This window comes from Bos mutus, chromosome 12, assembly GCF_027580195.1.
Source record: "Bos mutus isolate GX-2022 chromosome 12, NWIPB_WYAK_1.1, whole genome shotgun sequence".
NCBI classification, from domain to species: domain Eukaryota; kingdom Metazoa; phylum Chordata; class Mammalia; order Artiodactyla; family Bovidae; genus Bos; species Bos mutus.
The window spans coordinates 53,771,991-53,784,122 of record NC_091628.1 but is presented as its reverse complement, the minus strand read 5'-3'; the positions used below and the strand labels follow the sequence as shown (position 1 = coordinate 53,784,122).

At 38.0% G+C, this 12,132-nt stretch overlaps 1 non-coding gene across 1 annotated transcript; it reads right to left on the bottom strand.

The window, feature by feature from the left end:
* Positions 1-558: 558 nt before the first annotated feature.
* LOC138990292 (U6 spliceosomal RNA) lies at positions 559-665 on the bottom strand. The gene has a single exon (XR_011466408.1). It is a non-coding gene; the product is annotated as a U6 spliceosomal RNA (small nuclear RNA).
* Between the last annotated feature and the right edge of the window lie 11,467 nt (positions 666-12,132).

Here is a 12,132-nt window from a genome sequence, read left to right as displayed (position 1 = left end):
AAGTCGCTTCAGTCGTGTCAGACTCTGTGCGACCCCAGAGACGGCAGCCCACCAGGCTCCCCCATCTCTGGGATTCTCCAGGCAAGAACACTGGAGTGGGTTGCCATTTCCTTCTCCAATGCACGAAAGGGAAAAGGGAAAGTGAAGTTGCTCAGTCGTGTCTGACTCTTCACGACCCCATGGACTGCAGCCTTCCAGGCTCCTCCGTCCATTGGATGTTCCAGGCAAGAGTACTGGAGTAGACTAGTTTAGTGGGAAGGAAATACACTGTCTACTTCTACATTAGAAATGATTTACTAGAAAAGATTAAGAAATGAATATTTCTTGTGTAACTACTTATACCCAGCATTAGATCTATTATTTAGGAGCTAAGGTGAGAGAGAAAGAGAGATTGAAAAAGAAAAGAGAGACAGAGAAATCTGTTTGTACTTCATCATTCGTTTACATGTTCCAAAAGTCTCCTGTTCAAGACAAGATGGTTAGGAACAGAGCTGGCAGACAGGAGCTTCACAGGACCAGTCCTGCTCAGAACTCTAAAGCCAGCAGGAAATTTTTTTTTTTAATATGGAATGGTTCATGGATTTGCATGTCATCTTTGCACGGGGGCCATGCTAATCTTCTCTGTATCATTCCAATTTTAGTACATGTGCTGCCAAAGTGAGCACAATCAGCAGGTCTTAAAGTGGAGAAGAAATATGTGATTAAAAAAGAAATCAATCTCTGTACCAAAACAATTTTATAAAGGTCAATATACATTTGCTAAAACCATCTGGATATATTTTCAAGATGCTATTTAAAATTGGTTTTAGCTGATGATAAAATATGAAGCCATGACAACCTTTTGTTTTATGTTTTATTTTTAAAATAAATGTAATGTATTCAAGCTAAAAACAAAACTAAAAGTAATTCACCCATATCTCCCACCTACCATCCCCCACCTCAGGCAAACACCAATCTGTTGTCTGTGTCTGTGAGGGTGGTTTTATACACACACAGTTTTTACATGTGGAATATAATAATATATATTTATATAAAATATATATTTACAATTTTATTATGTATTTATGTATTTAGACTTCACATTCCACATATAAGACATCATACAGATGGTATTTGTCTTTCTCTGACTTATTTCACTTAGCATAATGCCCATAAGGTCCATTCATGTTATTGTAAATGGCAAGCAAATTTTTTTAAAGTATTATTGACTTGCACTGTTTCAGATGTACAACAAGGTGATTCAGTTATATATATGTATATATGTATGTATATCGGAGAAGGCAATGGCACCCCACTCCAGTACTCTTGCCTGGAAAATCCCATAGACAGAGAAGCCTGGTAGGCTGCAGTCCATGGGGTCTCTAGGAGTCAGATACGACTAAGCGACTTCACTTTCACTTTTCACTTTCATGCATTGGAGAAGGAAATGGCACCCCACTCCAGTGTTCTTGCCTGGAGAATCCTAGGGACTGGAGAGCCTGGTGGGCTGCCGTCTATGGGGTCGCACAGAGTCGGACACGACTGAAGCAACTTTGCAGCAGCAGCAGCAGCAATGTGTATCTACAGTCCCAAATTCCTAGTTTATCCTCTACTCCCTTTCTTCTTTGGTAATCTCAAATTTGTTTTTCATGTCGATGAGTCTATTCTGTTTTGTAAATAAGTTCATTTGTATTATGTTTTTAGAGTCCATATATAACTGCCATCACATGATATTTGTCTGGCAACCAATTTTTTAAAGGAAAATAGAAGACAAACTAAAATGTTGCTGTTTTGTCAAAAGAGGGTATCATATATGTGTTGAAACCAGTATGAGTTCTAAAGCATTTGCAGAGTCTACAATGCAGAATTAAAATTTCTTGTTCCAGTTAGAACTATTAAAATAAGGCAGTCCCCCCTATTGTCCCCAGAATCTCTTGCAGCGCCCCCTGTTGGTTTGGAAGTCCATCTGATAGGCCCCTATGCTTATATGCTGCCAATTGTCTTTGGCACAGAAATACTTTGTTCAGGCTGCCTTGTCCAATGGCACCCTCTAATTCAGATCTCAGACACAACATTAAAACTTACCAGTTCTGTATTCCAATGCCTTAAGCTGTTTCAGTAGTGTAATCTGAAAGAAGTTCCAACTAACGGCCCTGAACAAAAATCCAGCGGACTTCAAATCACAATATATAAGTAGCAGCTTCCTCTACCCTTTTAACTTAGATTAAGCAAGCATTGTTCTTTCATTTTTTAATTTCAGCCATTCTTGTCTAACCAAACTTGTTCTCAATTCAGCCATACAGGCATTACTGTATGAACACATTCATTCTATGCCCCCTATGTTCCTAGACATTCTACCGAGCTTGGGCTAAGCATGTACTCACAAGACTATTTCTGTTTGATCAGATTCTGGCTAACCCAGCAATGATAGGCAAAGAATGAGACTGGACTCTGTGGGAGAGGGAGAGGGTGGGAAGATTTGGAAGAATGACATTGAAACATGTAAAGTATCATGTAAGAAACGAGCTGCCAGTCCAGGTTCGATGCATGATACTGGATGCTTGGGGCTAGTGCACTGGGACGACCCAGAGGGATGGTATGGGGAGGGAGGAGGGAGGAGGGTTCAGAATGGGGAACACATGTATACCTGTGGCAGATTCATTTTGATATTTGGCAAAACTAATACAATTATGTAAAGTTTAAAAATAAAATAAAATTAAAATAAAATAAAAACATTAAGGTGAATAAACAGTAAAAAAAAAAAAGCTCAACCAATGAGTCTGACTAACCGTGTGTTCCCCAAACTTCATGATGGTTATATGCATGTGTACAAAATTACTACTTTACAACTTTTCAGTCTTTGGCTCTTTTATCTCTCAAATATATCAAATAACTGGAGATTATGAATGCCGCATGGTATTAACAAGCTGCTCTTGTTAATATCAAGAATGGTAGCATCCTTTTACTTTCTCAGAATAGTGAATGTTTGTTATTCTTGTTTTGTTTTTGCCCTTAAAGTGAACAAAAGTAAGTATTTCCTATCACTTTTCTTTCTGATCACTTAACTTTCCAAGAAATTGTAAGGAAGCTACTATTCTAATACACTGGGCAAAAGTGTTTTTGTTTTGTAAGTTGACTAAAAAAAAAACTCTGAAGATTTCTTTTTCAAATTTTTCTAGAATCATCAGTGGAAATTGGCAACACAAGAAAAATCATTTGCCTAAGGAAATGGAATATCCAAACTATGTGAAATTTTAACATTCTAGGTACTTTCCAAGTATCTGAGGTCCACAGGGTTTGCAGCTCATGTATTCTGCTGGCAAACTTTGGAAGAAAAATAGAATTACAGGCACTAAATGAGAGAATTTTTTAAGTGAAAATAAAGGAAGATCCCATAAAAAGCTCTCAGTTTTCTACCTAGAATTTTTAAAAAACATTGTCTACATTTTTTTGTGTTCATTTTTCCTACATATGGTTGGAACAATTGGTCTCATTTTTAGTTTTACTTAAATGCTTAGTATATTTATATGGAACACATTTCATTACCCATAAAGAAACCCAACAAATATTTGTCAAATTGAATTAAATGGGCTTATATTATAATATTCCTATTGAGGAATACACCTGACTTATCTTAGGCTACTGGAAGAGGAAATGGCAACCCAGTCCAGTACTCTTGACTGGGAAATCCTGTGGACAGAGGAATTGGCTACTGTCCACAGGGTTGCAAAGAGGCCAACACTATTGAGCAACTGAGCATGCAAGCATCTTAGACTAACTCATCTATGTCAATCTTTTACTATAAGTAGATACTTCGTATTATTTCAGAGAAAAAAATTTTAAAATAACAAATTTTTCTATGTTTCTGCATTCTTTTTTTTCCTTTTCTATCAAAAAAAAAGGAGAGAGACTTGAAATAAAGGTGAGGATATGTGAAAGGAAAGTTAAATAAAAACTGATAAAGATGGATTTCTAAGAATCTACATTATCTTCAGTACGACCTGTATTTTTCTAATTTAAAAAAGAGTAGTAGGTTTATCCTTTATATTGGTTGGCCCCTTCTCTAAAACTTGTGTCTTTCTGAAGTTGTGAGAAGTATCTAGATTACAATGCTAAAATCTATATAAATTCTAGCTGCACTGCAGCCAAAGTCAGCACTGCCCCTCAGTCTTCCGTAAGCAACAACTTCTCAGCAAACGTAGCGACTGCACAATTCTGGATGCTTCCAGAGTCCCCATGGGCAAGCAGCTGCAGAGGGTAGTACAAGTAGAAGAGTCAATCTCTCTGAAACCAGAGGGGAAAAGGGTGCTGATAACTGTTTGCATTCGTGAGAACACCTTTCCTGTCCAATTTCTTAGCTTATCTTAGTTTTTTTATATATCCTTCACAAAATGTACTTATGTATCAAATTTTTGTATTACAAGAAAAAAATACCACTATTCAAAATGATCTGGTTGAATACTGAGGGGAAAGTATTAGTGATCCAGTTAAAAAAAAAAAAAGTCAGTCACTCAATTAACACAGTGGTAAAGAATCTGCCTGCAATGCAGGAGACTCAGGTTCAATCCCTGGGTCAGGAAGATCCCCTGGAGAAGGAAACAGCTACCCACTCCAGTATTCTTGCCTGGAGAATTCTATGGACAGTAGAAACTAGTGGGCTATCCTCCATGCAGTGGCAAAAGAGTTGGACACAATTGAGCAACTAACACTTTTAACTTTCAGCTGATAGACGTTGATGTGCAGCAGAAATCAACACAACATTGTAAAGCAATTATCCCCCAATTAAAAATAATTTTTAAAAATTAAATAAACATGCACTTATTCGACAAATAGTTCATGAGTGCACAGTGCTTGACTCTGTGCTGAGCATGCAGTTTTGAACAAGACAGAGAGAGTTTCTGATCTAAGGGGGGCATGGGTGATCAAATAAGCAATTTAACAATCAAGTGTGGCAAGATATTACAAAATAAGCTTTAAAAAAGTGGAAAGGAAAGGAAAGAGACAAACAATATTATCATGAAAGATGATGCAAAGGAAAGAACTTCTCTTGATATTTTCAAAATCGGTTTAAATGAGAGAGGGGACAAGAATTTTAGAAGGAAGCCTTCTAACTTTGATCTAGTTTTCTGTCTACTATAAATAGCTCCTGTCATCGGGCAACCATAAACTTCCTACTGTACTTGAATATCTGTTCTCTGCAACACTAACAGGTGATACAGCAACAATATGTAAATTAACCAAGAGAAATGGAGTACAAAGGCTATATTTGAAATTCTACGTGCAGAGCTAGTCTCCTGGTGACCTTACTGTAGAAAAGCAAACATATCTGCCTCAGAGAAGGAGCCATGCACACACCAAAATCATCCATGCTACTCCAACTTATCTTTTTTGATCTGAAAGAAAACCCTCAAAGGGAGACAGACTCTACAGTAAATGTTGTATCAGAAAGTCAAAATGGCACAGTGAACAGGAACATCAAAGGCTGTAATGTTGTGTAAAGATAACCTCCCTCACATATTTTCAATTGCACAAAACGATGACTGTGAAATGTGTTTATTCTTTAATAAACTCACTTCATGGGCTGTTGTATGCAGCAGGCCAGTGCTGTCTCTTTTCATTACTTTGCTTTTCGGGGCCCCAAACCTAGATGATATTTGTGTTTTATGTTTCATATCACTTCTACATTAGGAGGGACTTCCCGAGTAGTCCAGTGGTTAATACTCCGGGCTCAATGCAGGGGGCGCGGGTTCCAGCGCTGGTTGGAGAACTAAGATCCCACATGCCTCTGGGCATAGCCAAAGAGTAAAAAAACAAACAAAAAAAAGGCCCACCATAATGGTCAATGAATCAAGTAGGCATAGAAGAATAAAACAGGCTTTGTGGTTAGAAAGACATGACTTTAAAGCCGAGTTCTACTACTTATTACTTGAGATCCTGAGCCACAAAGCTTTGGTTTCCTAATTCATAACATGGAGTCGGAAAAAAATGGCATTTGCCATCTGCCTCTACATGCGTGCTGCTGCAGCTACTGACTTTCAACACTGCCTGAGGGGAATTCAGGTTGGAAAGTGAGGCACTCTGTGCTCCAGGGAAACTGGTGGAACAGGTCTTTAGATAGTTAAATATGTTCAGGAACTGATTTCATGATTCCAATCTTTGCATCTCTTCAAATTTTAGAAAAGCATTAAATCCCTTCATGGTGACATCAGCTCCTTGTGACTAGTAGAAAATCTTTTGCAAAGGAAGCACTTGACTGCACCGAATTCCCCCTTCACCAAAATCTTATATATTGACCTTCCCCAACTGTCTCTTTGGAGCAGTCTCTCAGAGCCATCTGAGGTGCTGTCTCCAAAGGTGCAAATAAAATTTGCCCCAAATAAAACTTAAAAACTCGCAACTCTGTCCTTGTGCATCTCTTTGGTCCACAGTTATCAGTGGATAACTGGATTTCATAATCTAAGAGTTCAGATTGCTTTTTGCTTTCAGCTGAGCTGAGTAAACCCTTTAATGTTTTCTTCAAATCACTTTAAAAGGTCTCTCTAAGTTCTTTATAGAAATTACCTAAGATAATAAATGTAAATTTGGGTTTTATCAAACTATGACAAAGCCAGAAATAAAATGGCTACAATTTTCCAGAAAAAGTAAACCACTCAAATGGCCAAAGTTGAAGTCACTCAGTCGTGTCCAACTCTTTGCGACCCCATGGACTATACAGTTCATGGAATTCTCCAGGCCAGAATACTGGAGTGGGTAGTCCTTCCCTTCTCCAGGGGATCTTCCCAACCAAAGGACTTAACCCAGGTCTCCTGCATTGGCACTGTAGGCAAATTCTTTGCCAGCTGAGCCACTAGGAGAGCCCAAAATGGCCAAGGGGCTCAACAAGTAATCAATCAATCATTCTAATACTCAGAAATTGTCTCTTTCATCAGGGACTGAGTTAGACCATGATATGAATGGGTTTTATCAGGCCCCTGGACAGGAAACAAACTAAATGAGAAGCAGTCTGAATTTGGCAGCAGAGGGAGGCTCTGGTTAATCCCACAATTTCCTGACAAGACATGAAAGAGGTATACAGATAATATGACTGGCGTTTAACTAGGCAACCTAGAATGTATTCCTACAGATGAGTTTTGACCTTAAAAAAGAAAGCAACTTAAGGAATTATAACCTATAAATTTTTGTAAACCAATGAAGCTGCCATTATGTTTAACTCCATGGTCATTAAGACCAGTTCAAAATTCAAATAAAAAATTATTTTGTCCCATCAGGGTCACATTTCAATCATCATCAAAAATCCAGGTATTTATTCTGTTTATTCAAGGAGATCCAACCAGTCGATTTTAAAGGAAATCATCCCTGAATATTCATTGGAGGGACTGATTCTGAAGCTGAAATTCCAATACTTTGGCTACCTGATGCAAAGAATTGACTCATTGGAAAAGACCCTGATGCTGGAAAAGATTGAGGGCAGGAGAAGGGGATGACAGAGGGTGAGATGGTTGGATGGCATCACCGAGTCAATGGACATGAGTTTGAGTAAGCTCCAGGAGTTGGTGATGGGCAGGGTAGCCTGGCCTGCTGCAGTCCATGGGGTCGCAAAGAGTTGGACACGACTGAGTGACCGAACTGTATTCTATTTATCAATTTTGCCCAGTAGATGTAATTTTCAGTGAATTTTGGCTTTTTGGAGAAATCAAAGTCACTGTAAAAAGGAATAAGATGAGATTTCACTGGAAATATGTGAAATACAGTATTCTGAAAGAAATCTCTTAAGAAAAGTTAGAAACTCATTCAATGCTAACGAGATGATTGAATGTCTTTGAGAGAACAACTCTTGTTTATATAAGCTCTAGGGTATTTGCATTTTTTTTTAACTTCTACCTCTGTTTATTGCTACCAACCCATCCCCCTCTAGCCCTTCATGAGTGCGTGCTCAGTCGTGTGACCCCATGGACTACATCCCGCCAGGCTCTTCTGTCCATATAGTTTTCCAGGCAGGAGAATTGGAGTGTTGTATTTTTTTAAATAATAAAGCTGTCAGATGAACTTTGCTCCCGATGTTAACCCCCACCTCCATCCTATACCTATAGATGAAAAGACATTTTAATCTGTCGTATATGATTCCCTTTCCACCCTGTTCCAGGCTGACTCTTCATCAGCATCCTGGTTATCCTGTAGTTTTCCGTGGCTGTAGAGCCAAGGCAGCTTTCTGAGGGAGCAGCAGGCAGCTGAGGAGCAGAGGTAGCCATCTGCGAAAGCTTTTCTGTCTGGGGGAATGTCTATTTACTGTCAGTCGAGTTGGGAGTGAAGCACAACATACATCAGTGCGGTGACAATGTTATTCATATAATATTCAATAAGTTTATGTAATTGGACCACGTTTCACTAGGACTTGTTGCAATAAAACCACAGACATTTCTCAAAAAGCAGGGCAACCAGCTGGAGGATACAGACAGTTCATTTAACATTGGTGAATACACAGCCACAGGCGCTAGGAGCCAGAACAAAAATAAGCATAAGCAGTGAAAAGCACAGCAGCCAAAAATGGGGCTAAGTGGGCAACAACAAAACAGGAAATCTAGTAAAAGCTCACGTTGCTTTTCAGGCATTCAATTCACAGAGGTCCACTGAGCCGTCACTGTTGCAAAACAAATGTGCTGCTCTCTTTCATTGCTTTTTAATTAATTGCATGTGTCTTCCAGTAGGTTTTTGTTTTTCAAAAAATGTGTCTTGAATGAGAAGGCCAGTTCCCACAATCTTCTTTCTCCACCACAGTACTCGACACAACATTTTGTACTCTAGCTCTTACCAGTATTTTTTAGGTCATCTTTGCCAAATGTCAGAATATGATAGAATGGAAAGAGAAGTGTACCTTAAATAAAAAAGACCTGGGTGTGAATCTTGCTCTCCCACCTCACTGTATAATTTGGGTATGGTAACTAACAATTCCAAACTAAGTTCCTCAAATTCAATGTGAGGATATACAGGCAAAAGTACACCAGAAATAACCAATCTGAAGATACAATAGGGGAAAAAAGATATCAAAATTTTAAATAATCATTAATTATCAGAAATAATCCAGTTCAAAATATGTGAGATTCAAAAAATCTATTGAGAAATATGAAAGATGAAATAAAAAATAAGAGAATATGCTTTTCTTCTGGTTGAAAATGAAAAAGTGAAAGCGTTAGTGGCTCAGTTGTGTCCGACTCTTTGTGATCCCATGAACCATATCCCACCAGGCTCCTCCATCCATGGAATTCTCCAGGCAAGAACACTGGAGTGGGTTGCCACATCTTTCTCCAGGACATCTTCCCAACTCAGGGATCCACCCTGGGTCTCCCACATTGCAGGCAGGCTCTTTACCCTCTGAGCCATCAGGGAAGCCCTCTTTCTTCTGTTTGGGAATATCAATTCTTTGTAAATTATTTTATGATTCAGCAAAATTCTAAAAAAACTCTCAATGAATTTTTAAGAGAATTTTAAAAAATGACTTTAAAGTTCATCTAAAGAATAAACAAGAAAAATAGGTAAGAAACTTTTGGGAAAAAAGAGTTGAAGTGAAATTTACCCTACCAGTTCTGATAAAATATTAAAAAGCCAAAAAATTTTTTTAAAAAGCTAAAATCACTAAAATAATACTGTATCAATACAAACATGTTAAGCAATAATGCTGGGTAGTGAGAATCTGAATGACTTTCATATTATTCTTTTGCTTTTTTACACTTAAAACTTTTTTCTTAAAACTTAAAAGAGCCAATTGATGAGGTGGCTGAGTGGTTAAGACAATTGACTGCCAAAGGAACTAATAAAAATATTATTACAACTTAAAGAAGAAATGGATGAATTAACATAAATAATTCATATAAACCTTTGTATATGTAAAAATTTAATATGTGATGGAGCAAGCAAGAATAAATGGAAAGCGAACGAAATATTCAAATTACATCACTGAGAAAACTATGTATATAGAAACAGCTATTTAGATTCCTCACACCATACACCGAAATACATTTTCAGTTGCTTTCAGAAATCTACAAACCATAAAGGGATTTAAAAATACAAGAAAATGTAAAAGAATATCTTATTTCTGAAGGAAGAAATGCTTCCCATGAAACTAATGGGACTTGGAAACTAAGGGGAGCTTAGAAAACATCAACAAATTTTAAATACAGGCAAACCTTGTTTTATTGCCCTTCATTTTTATTGCATTTCACAGATATTGCATCTTTCATAAAGTGAAGGTTTGAGGCAACCCTGCATCAGGCAAGTCTCTCAGTGTCATTTTTCAAACAGCACTTGTTCACTTCAAGTTCCTGAGTCACAATTTGGTGATTCTCCCAATACTTCAAACTTTGTCATCATTATTATATTTGTTATGATGATTTGTGATGATTTGGGGATGCCGTACCCACATAAGACAGCAAACTTAATCTATAAATGTACGTGTTCTGACTGTTCCACCAACCAGCCATTCCCCAATCACTCTCCTTCTCCCTGGGCTTCCCTATTCCTAAGACTCAACAATATTGAAACTAGGATAATTATAGCCCTACAATGACTTCCAAGTGTTCAAGTGAAAGGAAGACTCACTTATCTCTCACTTCAAATCAAAAGCTAGAAAACATTTAAAGTTAATGAGGAAGGCATATCCAAAGCTGAAATAGGCCAAAGCTGGGTCTCACGTGCCAAAGAGTTAGCCAAGTTGAAAATGCAAAGGAAAAGTTCTCAAAGGAAATTAAAAGTGCTACTCCAGTGAACACATGAATGAAACAGTCTTATTGCTGATATGGAGAAAGTATTAGTGGTCTTGATAGAAGATCACACCAGCCACAGGAGATTGGAAGAAACTGACTCCAAACCTCATGGGTAACTTTAATGGATTCAGGACTTCATTGGAGGAGGTAATTGCAGATGTGGTAGAAACAGCAAGAGAACTAGAAGTAGAGCCTGAAGACGTGACTGAACTTCTGCAGTTCCCATGATGATAATTCCCATGATAAAACTTTCACAGATGAGAAGTTGCTTCTTAGGAAGGAGCAAATAAAGTGGTTTCTTGAGATGAAAAGTACTGGCAAAGATGCTGTGAAGACTGTTAAAATGACAGCAGAAAATTTAGAGTATTACAGAAAATTAGTCAATAAAGCAACAGCCCTGACTCCAGTTTTGAATGAAGTCCTATTGTGGGTAAATACTATCAAACAGCATTGCATGCTCGAGAAATCATTCATGAAAGGAAGGGTCAATCAACATGGCAAACATCACTGTCATCTGATTTTAGGAAATTGCCACAGCCATCCCAACCTTCAGCAACCACCACCCTGATCACTCAGCAGCTGTCAACATCAAGGCAGACCCTCCACCAGCAAAAAAGTTACAACTTGCTGAAGTTTCAGATGATAGTTTGCATTTTTAGTAATAAAGTACTTTTTATTTGAGGTTCAGTTCAGTTCAGTTGCTCAGTAATGTCCGACTCTTTGCGACCCCATGGACCCTATGGACTTTATTTAAGGTATATACATTGCATTTTTAGACATAATGCTACTGCACATTTAATAAACTACAGTATAGTGTAAACATAACTTTTACTTGTACTGGGAAGCCAAAAAATTCACATGACTCACTTCATTGTGGTATTTGCTTCATTGCCGTGGTCTGGAAATAAACCCACAATATCTCTGAGGTATATCTTTACTTTTTTGTTTGAAATTTTAATTTCTCAAAAGTAAGGTTAAAAGACATAGAGCAATAGGAAAACATATGCCATAAAGTTATACAGGAGAATTCTCAATGTGTGAAGCATTCATGGAAACTGAATAATGAAAACATTATCTAAGAATCAACAGTAATATGAGAAATATTGTTGAAGTAATTAAACAAGGAAGCCATTAACTGAGGTAGCTCTAATACCGTGGCAGCCTAGTAAAACAAAGTGAAACCAATCTAAGCCAGAGCTGATTCAGTTGAAAATCAAGCACTGCTGCTGCTGCTGCTGCTAAGTCGCTTCAGTCGTGTCCGACTCTGTGCGACCCCAGAGACGGCAGCCCACCAGGCTCCGCCGTCCCTGGGATTCTCCAGGCAAGAACACTGGAGTGGGTTGCCATTTCCTTCTCCAATGCATGAAAGTGAAAAGTGAAAGTGAAGTCGCTCAGC